This window comes from Callorhinus ursinus, unplaced genomic scaffold, assembly GCF_003265705.2.
Source record: "Callorhinus ursinus isolate GAN/ISIS: 27379988/994484 unplaced genomic scaffold, GSC_fseal_2.0 scaffold25, whole genome shotgun sequence".
Taxonomy (NCBI): Eukaryota; Metazoa; Chordata; class Mammalia; order Carnivora; family Otariidae; genus Callorhinus; species Callorhinus ursinus.
In genome coordinates this window covers 8,583,994-8,596,095 of record NW_027397087.1, presented here as the reverse complement: position 1 = coordinate 8,596,095, position 12,102 = coordinate 8,583,994, and the positions used below count along the sequence as shown (strand labels likewise).

The 12,102-nt window shown below is 40.9% G+C and overlaps 1 protein-coding gene across 2 annotated transcripts in view; it reads right to left on the bottom strand.

Moving 5' to 3' along the window:
- Positions 1-11,637, bottom strand: part of MGA (MAX dimerization protein MGA) — a 162,626-nt gene extending 150,989 nt beyond the window's left edge. Inside the window, exon 1 of one of the 2 annotated variants that reach the window (XM_073876839.1) lies at positions 11,617-11,637. The gene's annotated coding sequence lies outside the window, so the exon portion shown is untranslated. Of the gene's footprint in view, positions 1-11,325; positions 11,423-11,616 lie in introns of those variants that run through there. The other variant, XM_073876837.1, reaches the window with a different exon arrangement.
- Between the last annotated feature and the right edge of the window lie 465 nt (positions 11,638-12,102).

Genomic DNA, 12,102 nt, shown 5'->3' with positions numbered 1-12,102 from the left:
GCATCGGGCTTCCTGCTCCTTGGGAGCCTGTTTCTCCCTCTGCTTCTCTCTCTCTCTCTCTCTCTCTGTCTCTCATGAATAAATAAATACAATCTTTAAAAAAAAAAAAAAAAAGATTGTATTTATTTATCTGACAGAGACAGACACAACAAGAGAGGGAACACAAGCAAGGGGAGTGGGAGAGGGAGAAGCAGGCCTCCCGCGGAGCAGGGAGCCCGATGTGGGGCTCGATCCCAGGATCCTGAGATCATGACCTGAGCGGAAGGCAGACGCTTAACAACTGAGCCACCCAGGAGCCCCGACCATGCAACTCTTGATCAGGGTTGTGAATTCAAGCCCCATGATGGGTGTAAAAATTACTTAAAATCTTAAAAAAATGGGGCACCTGGGTGGCTCAATTGGTTAAGCGACTGCCTTCGGCTCAGGTCATGATCCTGGAGTCCCGGGGTCGAGTCCCACATCAGGCTTCCTGCTCGGCAGGGAGTCTGCTTCTCCCTCTGACCCTCTTCCCTCTCGTGCTCTCTATCTCTCATTCTCTCTCTCTCAAATAAATAAAATCTTTAAAAAAAAAAATCTTAAAAAAAAATTTTTATCTCCTTCTTTGTGCTTATCCATGTTTTTCAAATCTTCAAATCTGAATTATAAAGCTGCTTTTATAACCCAAACACAAAACTCAGTATTTTTAAATTCCTATTCAATATGCACACATTTGTCTTATATGTTCTATACTTTTCTCCCCCACCCGTGGGTAGAAACGTCTAGGAAAACCTACACACAGCAAAACTATGAAAGCATGCCTCTGTCACACTTGCAAAGGATATATGACATTCTACCTTTTCAAATTACATATTTGCTTTATAGACATGAAAGAATAAAATATTTGAATGCAAGTACTGGCACGGCTTGCTACATAGAGCTTTCATCACATTGAACAAATAGCCAAATCAGTATCTTAATGAAACTAAAAGTGTTAAAAGATAGGTGAAAATGCAGAGCTTGAAAATTAAGTCAAAATGTTGAAAACTGATGCAAGACTACATATACCCTGAGAATATAATTATGTGTTTAGAGAAATGCAAAGTCCTTGATTTATACCACAGTACTTTGCACTTAATGATACACCGCTTGTTAAGGTTAAATTCTTTTTTAATGTTCTGTTTCAGTTCTTCCACTAAACTGTCAGGGATTCATGTGCAGGGAACCATGTCTTTTATTTCTTTTGTGTGTCCCCCACAGCACCTCATACAGTGCCCATATATGGTAGGTGCTCAATACATGCTTACAATTGATAATTAACCCTACTTTGAGCTCACAGACTGAAACCCTCACACCTACTATTCACAGCATTAAGCCTCCCTCTACCCAACAATTTAAAGGACACTCCTGGGGCGAGTACTGCTGACTCTACTGGATTTATTACATTAGGTTTCTTCTCCAGCAAAGAGTTCAAAGTACACATCTAATGTTAAAATAGAATTCCCGACTACTGAGAAGGTGGGTGGAAAAGTAGGCAAGTGAAGAACAATCTATTATAATAGCTTGCCTCCAAAGAAATGACCATTATTCAGTCCTAGAGATTAAAACATTCCTCAAATGTCTCTGAACTAAGACCCCTCACTGACATCATTTCATTAAACTTTGTACTAGCTAAATTCTATCACAATGTATATCATTAAAACCAAAAATTCACCATTAAAAAGGTCCTAAAAATCTCAGCTACCAGTCCATATGATTGTGTAAGATCTAGCTGTAATTATTTACTCTGCCAAAATGCCAAAATAAAACTTCTAAACTTTTTCAAAGCATTATGATTGAACATCTACCACATGCTAAGCACTGGAGAAACAAATGAATAAGAAAACCAGTCAAGGGCGCCTGGGTGGCTCAGTCGTTAAGCATCTGCCCTCAGCTCAGGTCAGGATCCCAGGGTCCTGGAATCGAGTCCCACATCGGGCTCCCTGCTCAGCAGGAAGCCTGCTTCTCCCTCTCCCCCTCCCTCTGCTTGTGTTCCCTCTCTTGCTGTGTCTCTCTCTGTCAAATTAATAAATTAAAAAAATCTTTAAAAAAAAAAAGAAAAAGAAAACCAGTCAAAATATCAACTGATTTTGTATTCTGCTATAAATTAAAGTACTACCAACAGAGCCGAAGAAGTACCATGCAGTGAGGAACCAACTTCTACCCGTGGAAATTTGGGGAAATTACTACCAAATCTAAGCTGGACATTGAAGACTTGAGTAGGAGTTTGAGGCAAAGAGCAAGAAAAAGGGGAGAAAGAATATTCCTGGCAAATGCAGAGCTATACACAAACAGCACACTGGGCATGGCAGACAGAGGAGAAAGAGGTAGGATAGAGTTAGACAATGATGGGTCTGGTATGAAAGCTATGAGAGTTGGAATTTATGCCCCCAGGTAATGGACACAAAGTGGAAATCTTGAGGAAATCTTGACAAAAACCTGAAGAATCAGTTCACCTAACAGAAAGAGTCTAGGTCATATTAAAATCATCTCAAAGGCATGATTTCATATTACACCATATAGACACAGCTCTGTAAATACTGTGCTGATGCAGATACAAAAGAAATCTAAGTGTAACCTATTCCTCTGTCCATGCTTTCAACTGAGTCTCAGGGCTCAGTCACTGGCCCTCTCCCTCTTTACTTCCTGCATGACCTTACCCGACCCATGGTTTTAAAACAGTACGTATTGGGTGGGGAGATGGGTTAGCCTGGTGATGGGTATTTAAGAGGGCACGTACTGAATGGAGCACTGGGTGTTACACGCAAACAATGAATCATGGAACACTACATCAAAAACTAATGATGCAATGTATGGTGATTAACATAACAATAAAATAATAAATAAATAAATAAGTATACATGCATTATATATGTATGAATTCATATAAATTATATATGAATTATGTATGTAAACCTAGGGGTGTGTGTGTGTGTATACAAAGCTTCAAACTAATGAAGCTAATCACTATAAAGGAGGAATTTGTAAAATGTTTCTGTTTAAGAACTGCTGATTGGGGCACCTGGGTGGCTCAGTCATTAAGTGTCTGCCTGCGGCTCAGGTCATGATCCCAGGGTCCCAGGATGGAGCCCTACATTGGGCTCCCTGCTCGGCGGGAGGCCTGCTTCTCCCTCTGCCCCTCGCCCTGCTTGTATTTCCTCTCTCGCTGTGTCTCTCTCTCTGTCAAATAAATAAATAAAATCTTTTTTAAAAAAAATTGATTAAACTGGATTGACCTTTTGACTCATTTTGAAATGCTCAAATAGTTAATTCTTTTGACTTCATGGAGTGATGAAATAATTGTTTTATTTTACTATATTAAATAATCTTAAAATGTTCTAAAAATAAATAAAATAAAACACTACGTATTGATGATATCCCAAATGTATATTATACTCACAGCTCTAACCTTTTCTCTGAGCTCCAGACTTAAACAGTCAACTGCTAACTCAATGGTTATTCCTAGATATTTAGTGATATCTCAAACTCAACATTATCCAATGAAACTCTTCATTTTAGGGGCACCTGGGGGACTCGGTTGGTTAAGCATCTGACTCTTGATTTCGGCTCAGGTGATGACCTCAGGGTCATTGAGATCAAGCCTGCTTAAGATGCTCTCTCTTAAAAAAAAAAAAGAAAAAAGAAAGATGCTCTCTCTTCCCTCTCCCCCAAGCGCCCCCCCACACACTCAGTGGGGAGTCTGTTTGAGAATCCCTCCTTCTGCCCCTCCCTTCCCACTCTCTCTCTCTCTAAAAATAAGTAAATAAATCTTTAAAAATAAATAAAAATAAAACTCTTCATTTTAAATCCCAAACTACCTATTCCAGTTTTCATCTCTGTACGTGGCACCAGTTGCTCTAGCTAAAAACCTTATCATCATCTTTGATTCCCTTTTTCTCTCACCTCCAACTAAGCTATCAGCAAACTCTATTGGTTCTACCTTCAAAATATACCCTGAATCAGATCCTTTCTCACTGCCTCCATCACTGCCTCCCTGATCCAAGCTGCCATACTTCTTATCATTCCAGTGACTTCCTAAATGGTCTCCTACAGCCCCTCTTGTCTCTACAGCAAAGTGATCTTTTTAAAACATAAATTTAAAAAATAAATTAAAAAATAAAACACAAATTTGACTATCATTTTTCTTCATAAAACTGTCCAATGAATCCCATCACACTTAGAATGAAATCCAAAGCCCTTCCGGTCTACCAGACTCTATACCATCTGAGACCACCAACTACCCAGTATCATTTCCTAACACTTCCAGTTATTACCCCAGCAATCTCCAAACTATAGCACACCAGCCTTTTTACACTTCCTTGAAAATTGCAAACTGATTTTCACCCCAGAGACTTTGCATTAGCACTCTCTCTCACCACTTGAAATGCACCTTGTTGGCCTGGCACGCTCCTTATCATTCAGGTCTCTTTATGCTCAAGAGTTACCTCAGAGAAACTTCACCCGACAACCTATCTAAAAGAACCACCAAACCCACCACACCACTCACTATCCTCTCATACTATTTTCTTCACAGCCCTTAGACAATACCTGAAATCATATTGTTTATTAGTTTATTGTCTATTTACTAGAGTGTAAATTCCATGAGAGCAGGGACTTTGTTTTAATCACTGCTCAATCCCGAGCCCTGGTATAATACCTAGCATTCAATAGGGCTCATTAATTGTTTGTTTTTGAATGAACAAATTTACCTAATTGGCCTAATCTACCTTATTTATATTTTTATCCTGTTGTGCGTAACTGAATTTGCTTCCCTACTTTTGGATTTATATCTAATTCATGATTACCAGGCTTTTCTTCCTAGAACAGAGAACTAAGCAGTTTAAAGACTGTTAAAACAAGCTATACTATACTAATGCCTTTAATTCCTTTCTACAATTAGCCTTGTCAGCAACTTGTCCAGTTGTTTTTCTTTGACTATAACGTCCACTATCCTTTCTATATTATCAGAATTTTCAATGTACTGCTTATCATAAATGCTATTGATAAAGATGGACAGACATGCCAAGAAAGTTGTAACCAATATTTTTTATACTGCTTGTAACACAAGTTTGGGTTGTTTGTTTTTTAAGATTTTATTTATTTATTTATCAGGGAGAAAGAACAGAAGCAGAGGGAGCAGGGGAGCAGCAGGCAGAGGGAGAAGCAGGCTCCCCACTGAGCAAGGAGCCCGATGCGGGGCTCGATCCTAGGACCCAGGGATCATGACCCGAGCCGAAGGCAGACACTTAACCAACTGAGCCACCCAGGCATCCCTGGGTTTTTTAAGTAAAGAAAAAATAAAAAGTACAGAAAAAGAAAACCATAGAAAAGTAAACATTTAAAAAACAAATTCAGGGCACCTGGGTGGCTCAGTTGGTTAAATGACTGCCTTCAGCTCAGGTCACGATCCTGGAGTCCCTGGATCAAGTCCCGCATCGGGCTCCCTGCTCGGCAGGGAGTCTGGGAGTCTGCTTCTCCCTCTGACCCTCCCCTTCTCATGTGCTCTCTCTCTCATTCTCTCTCTCAAATAAATAAAATCTTTAAAAAAAAATAAAAATAAAAAACAAATTCACAGGCAGGTCATGAAGGTCAACACCAAGAGCAACAAGTCATGTTGATAGTATATACTGGGGTTAGCCCCAGTCCACTAATGAGAAAAATATCAAATCTCAACTGAGGGACGTTACAAAATACTGACCAGTATTCCTCAAAACTGTCAAGGTTATCAAAAATAAAGTCTGAGCTCTCTTTTGTCAGGTGCGTGGCACTGGCAGGATGAGCAAGCGCTGCAGTCTTCGTACTGCAAGAAGTTCTGTAGCCACCGACTAAGATTGGAAGTGACATGATAAACAGTACAAGAAAGCTCATTTAGGCACAGCCCTTAAGGCCAACCCTTTGGGAGGCGTTTCCCAGGCAAAGGAAACTGCTGGAAAAAGTAGGGGTTGAAGCCAAACAGCCAAATTTTGCCATCAGGAAGTATGTCAGGGTCCAGTTGATCAAGAATGGCAAAAAAAAATCAGTCTTTGTACCCAATGAGGGTTGTTTGAATTTTATTCAGGAAAATGATGAGGCTCTAGTTGTTGGATTTGGTTGTAAAGGTCATGCTGTCAGTGACATTCCTGGAGTTCACTTTAAGGTTGTCAAAGTAGCCAGTGTCTCTCTTTTGGCCTTACACAAAGGCAAGAAGGAAAGACCAAGACCATAAGTTTTGATGGTGAAAACCTGACATAATAAATTTTCATATGCCAAAAAAGTCTGAGGAATTATTATAACCAAGAAGTTCCCAAAGGGACATAATTACCAAAAGTATTGTGGCTGCGTAATAGACAGTTCTGAAAGGCAATAGCTTCATATGAACTCTCTGGAGATGCCTTGGAAGATCAAGCAATCAGCTTTGTTTGCAATGAAGCTATGGCCATCTTGATAATACATCCCTTATTTGTTTTCACTTTTTCCCTACCTCACTGCCTTTTCCTCCCTCACACCTTCTTCCCTGGAATTTCACCCTTTAATAGAGCATTAGTGTAACAGCATTATCTACAATAGCCAAATCATGGAAACAGCCCAAGGATCCATCAACTGATAAATGGATAAAGAAGATGGGATATCAGTCATAAAAAAAGAATGAAATCTTGCCATTTGCAACAGCATGGATGGAGCTAGAGAGTAGAATACTAAGTGGAATAAGCCAGAGAAAGACAAATACCATATGATTTCACTCATATGTGGAATTTAAGAAACAAGTGAGGGGTGCCTGGCTGGCTCAGTCTGTGGAACATGCGACTCTTGATCTTGGGTTGAGTTTGAGCCTCACACTGGATATAGAGATTACTTAAGTAAATATTAAGGAAAAAAAGGAAACAAAACAAATGAGCAAAGGGGGTTGGGGCGGTGGGGGGGGATAGAGAAGCAGGCAAACCAAGAAACAAACTCCTAACTACAGAGAACAAGCTGATGGATACCAGGAGGGAGGTAGGCGAAGGGATGAGGATAAATTATGGGGATTAAGGAGTGCACTTGTGATGAGCTTCAGGTGATACATGGAAGTGTTGAATCATTACATTATACACCTGAAACAAATATTACACTGCATGTCAACTAAATGGTATTTCTTTTAAGTTTTATTTTTAAGTAATCTCTACACCCAATGCGGGGCTCAAACTCACAACCCCAAGATCGAGAGTTGCATGTTCTGCCAAAAGAGCCAGCCAGGCACCCCAACTAACTGGAATTTAAATAAAAACTTAAAAAAAAATAAAAATAAAGCACTAGTACGTTAAAAAAAAAAAAAGTATTGTGGTATCCTGGATGGAATCCTGGAATTAAAAAAGGACATTAGGAGTGCCTGGGTGGCTCAGTTGGCTGGGCGTCTGCCTTCCGCTCAGGTCATGATCCCAGGGTCCTGGGATTGAGTCCCGCATTGGGCTCCCTGCTCGGCCGGGAGCCTGCTTCTCCCTCTGCCTGCTGCTACCCCTGCTTGTGCTATCAAATAAATAAAAATCTTTAAAAAAAAGAAAAGAAAAAGGACATTAGATAAAAACTAAAGAAATCTGATTATACTGTGGACTTTAGTTAATAATAATGTATCAGGGGCGCCTGGGTGGCTCAGTTGGTTAAGCGACTGCCTTCAGCTCAGGTCATGATCCTGGAGTCCCAGGATCGAGTCCTACATCGGGCTCCCTGCTCAGCAGGGAGTCTGCTTCTCCCTCTGACCCTCTTCCCTCTCGTGCTCTCTATCTCTCTTTCTCTCTCTCAAATAAATAAAATCTTTAAAAAATAATAATAATGTATCAGTATTTATTGGTTCATTCTTTATAATACATATACCATACTAACATAAGACGTTAATACAGAAAACTGGGTGTTGGGAACTCTATTATACCATCTTTGCAGTTTTTCTATAAATCTAAAACTGTTCTAAAAAATAATGCTTGTTTTTTAATAATGGAACACATCAAAAACTAATGATGTAATGTATGGTGATTAACATAACAATTTAAAAAAAAGAGTTAGGGACGCCTGGGTGGCTCAGTCGGTTAAGCGGCTGCCTTCGGCCCGGGTCATGATCCCAGGGTCCTGGGATCAAGTCCCACATCGGGCTCCTTGCTCAGCAGGGAGCCTGCTTCTCCCTCTCTCTCCCTCTGCTTGTGTTCTCTCTGTCAAATAAATAAAATCTTTAAAAAAAAAATACTTAAAAAAAAGCACAAATAAAAGCATCAGGGATGGGCAAAAAAAAAAAAAAAATAATGCTTGTTTTTTAAATTCATCCAAAAACCCTACCACTCAAATAAAATCACCATTAGTTTACATTTAATGTATACCATTTTGGACTTTTATGTAAATTTTAGACTTTTAGACACATATACGTACAGTCCTACAAAAAATGCAATATTCCTACACATTTTACCTAACAAAATATATAAGCTTTCCAAGTAATTAGTAGAAATCTACATTATGTCTACTAACTACAAGGTATTAACATCGATCTAAGTACCATATTTAACCAACTGCCTATTTAACACTTAAGTTTTTCCAAGTTTTAACTATTATAAAAAAATACTACAAAAACAACTCTTTAATAAACATCTTTCCAAACTTACCAATTAGTGCCTTACAAAGAAAAGCTGCTGAATCAAGGGGCATACAGATTTTGAATGCTTTCAATACAGCCAAAATACCCTTCAAGAAGGATGTTCCCATATAAATATCCACTAACAGCAGTGTATGAGCATGCTAATTTCCTCACTCCTATGCCAATACAATATTAACACTTTATTATGTATATGCAAAAGTGCCAGACTGGGGAGTGGGGGGTTGCTTTGTGTTACTTGATTATAAGTAAAAAATAATGAATCTGTATCTTTATTGGTTATTTTTATTTCCCTATGTGATCTACCTATTCACATATCTTTAGCCCATCTACTAGATATTAAAGCAATTAAATTTTTAAGTCCAACACATGGTGCAAAATTTTTCCCCCACAATCTGCCTGGCATTGCTCATCACTGGATACCCTACACCTGAAAAACTGCCTGGCACATAGTAAGCACTCAATAAATATATTAAATACTGAGCGAATAAATGTCTTTAACTTTATAATGTTTTTGCCAATTACACTTTTTTTATGCAGTAATTCAAACAATATCTGCCTTTATGGATTCTGCCTTTACAGTCATGCTTAGAACAGCTCATCCCATTTCAAGACTGGAAAAATGTTTACCCATTTTTTTTAAAGTGGTTATTTTCTGACTTGACATTTAAAAGATTTTATTTTTAAATAATCTCTATGCCCAATGCGGGGCTTTAATTTACAACCCCGAGTTCAAGAGTGGCAACCAAATGAGCGAGCCAGGTGCCTGCTGACTTCACATTTTATATTTAACTATTTAATTCACTTGGATTTTATTTTACTTACAGTTTAAGGTAGGATTCCATTTTATTATTATTTTTCAAACAGCCAATTGTTCCAACACAATTTTGAAATTCTCTCTCAACTAATGTGAAAAACCACCTGTATAATACTAAATACCTTTAAGTATTTCTAAATTTTTTATTCTGTACCACTGCTCTGTCTATTCCAAAGTTACTACTAATTGTTTTGATTATCATAGCTTTCTTTATATATTCACTAGTACAAGTTCCCCCCACACACACACACTTTACTCTTTCAAAACTTTTCTTACTTTACAGATTCATTCTTCCAAATGATCTTTGGAATCGTTCTGTCAAATTTGCAAAGGCATTATGGTTGGAATTACGTGAAATTATCAGCCGCGTGAGCAAGTTACTTAATCTATTTTCCTCTTTGGTAAAATGGAGATAAAAGTACTAACCTCATAAGTTTGTTAACTAAATGAATTAAGACATACAAAATACTAAGCTAGAAAGATTTTAACGTTATAATTGTTCAAAAGTGGTAACTATTGTTACAATGCTTACTCAAAAAATGTTTTCCAGATTGTGCTCCCACAAAATTCAAAGGCCCTTTAAGATACATCAAAGGGTAGCACACAAAACATAAGCAGTGATATGAAAAATACACAATAGATGCCTGCTTCATTTCACTAAAGCCCTATTCCTTGACAAAATGAAGGGCTGGAGCTGGGAGCAGAACACCATGAAAAACGTCAAAGGTCGGCGGCAAGGAAGCCTCAAAAATTTTACAAATATTGTCCCACCCAGTGGAGAGGACGACTTCTAGGTCCTTCTACTCACAGCCTTATGGAGCATCAGCAAATCTCTTCTAACTACTTGTTCCCCCAGCTCCACAGTTAATAGACAATACTACTTAACTCTTGACTTCTTTTCAGGATACACAGAGACTGGCCCTCTAAAAGCCAGAATACTTTTCAAACGACAGAGTGGATAGGCAGAATATAAATGCAATTGATAAATACGGACAGATATGCCCAGAATACTATAAGAAATTATCTCCAGGTTTTCCACATCACTGTAATGATAGGAGAGATACAGTGTGGATTTCTTTTTTCTTGTGGGGACACGGGCCTGTCTCATTTCGTTCCTTATTAATTCTTGTTATCTGCATGACACTGGGATTAGGTAGAGGTCACATACCATAGGGAGGCCTTAAAAAAAATCTTACACAGAAATGAGAAAATGGAGGCCGGGAGTGGCAACAGGACTTGCTCATTACAGAAGTAGCCAAAGGCCTATACCCCAGGTCCTCTTAATTCCCAGACCACAGCTCATTCCACCACACCATAGAGCCTCTCGCCGACGACTGCCACGCTTCGAGGTGGGAGGAGCAAAAGCAGACGGATCACGCCGCAGCAAGGACACTAGAGAAAACCACAAGTCGGCGCAGTCGACGGCACGTGACTAGCCACGCCTCTCCCCTACCACCCTCCCCCTTCCCCGCGCCAGCAGCACGCGCTGCCAACCTCGTCATGTGACCTTCACGCGGCCTCAGCGCTCCCCCTGCTAGGCGACTCTTTCCAGCAGCCATTTTGCCGAGAACTTGTCGTCCGTGCTCACAGCGGGGCAGGACGCTACGAAAACCCGTGGCCAGATTTTACAGGCCGCACACGCGCTTCGAAAGAGCGCTCAGACAGTGAGGGCTGGGCCGAACCTCACTGAACACGTCGCACCCCGGGGCGCCGGGGAAAGCTGTGGGTGCGCCTCAGCCTGCGATTGGCTGCGGCGTCCACGTGACGCCCCTGCCCCCCCCATTTTCCCCTTCCCCCCCCAACAAAAACACCCAAACAGGCTCTTAACACCTCGCGCCAAGTACACGCCACTGGGCGCGTGGGGACGAACGGGGCGCGTGGCAACCAAGGCGCCTGCGCGTACCTGCCGGGGCCGACCGGAACGGGCCCACGCGCCGCTCCGCTCACGGGTCCCGGAATCCTCGCGCTGCCGGACCACCCGGCTAGTCATTGGCTGCCAGGTTTGGTCACGTGTTCATGTCAGGCCCGCCCCTAACCGCTAATCACCTGGCACCGTGCTCGAAGCGGCGCCGAAAGTCATTCGCACGCGGAAAGGGAGGGTAGTTAGAGAACCTCTTTTTTTGCCGCTTTGGGGTTACAGTCATAAAGGGAAACGAAAAAGCCGGGTCTCAAAACTAAGTAAGCTCACACCTACCGGTTTAACTTCGCGTGCCTCTCCAGGAGCCGGGAACCATCGCCCTTGGGCGCTCCCCGATGCACGCCGGGATACGTCTGGCGCCCCTCAGTGTGCTGCAGAGCATGCCGGGAAAAGCACCTCTCCCGATTTCCTGGCTCTCACCTCCGGGGTGTTCCTTTCATGTCCCCTTGAAAGCGGGTTCTTGGGCTGGGAGTGAGGCGGTTTGAGTAATTGTCGGAGTGTGACTGTATATAGCAGGCACTTTCAGTGCCCCTTTCCCCACTTGTTCATCTGTGTGGTCTTGGGGAAACCGCTTAACCTTTCTTCATGGAGTATGCATTTAGTAAGTGCCTGTTGAGTGCCTTTGTGAATATTGCAACAAGAGTATTTGCCTACTACGAAACTATCAGCCTTTCATGGTTAGTGGAAAAGAATGCTAATTTAAATACAACTTAACTACAAAATCCACTAGGAAGTGGAAATAATACTTGGAGTTTCTCTTAG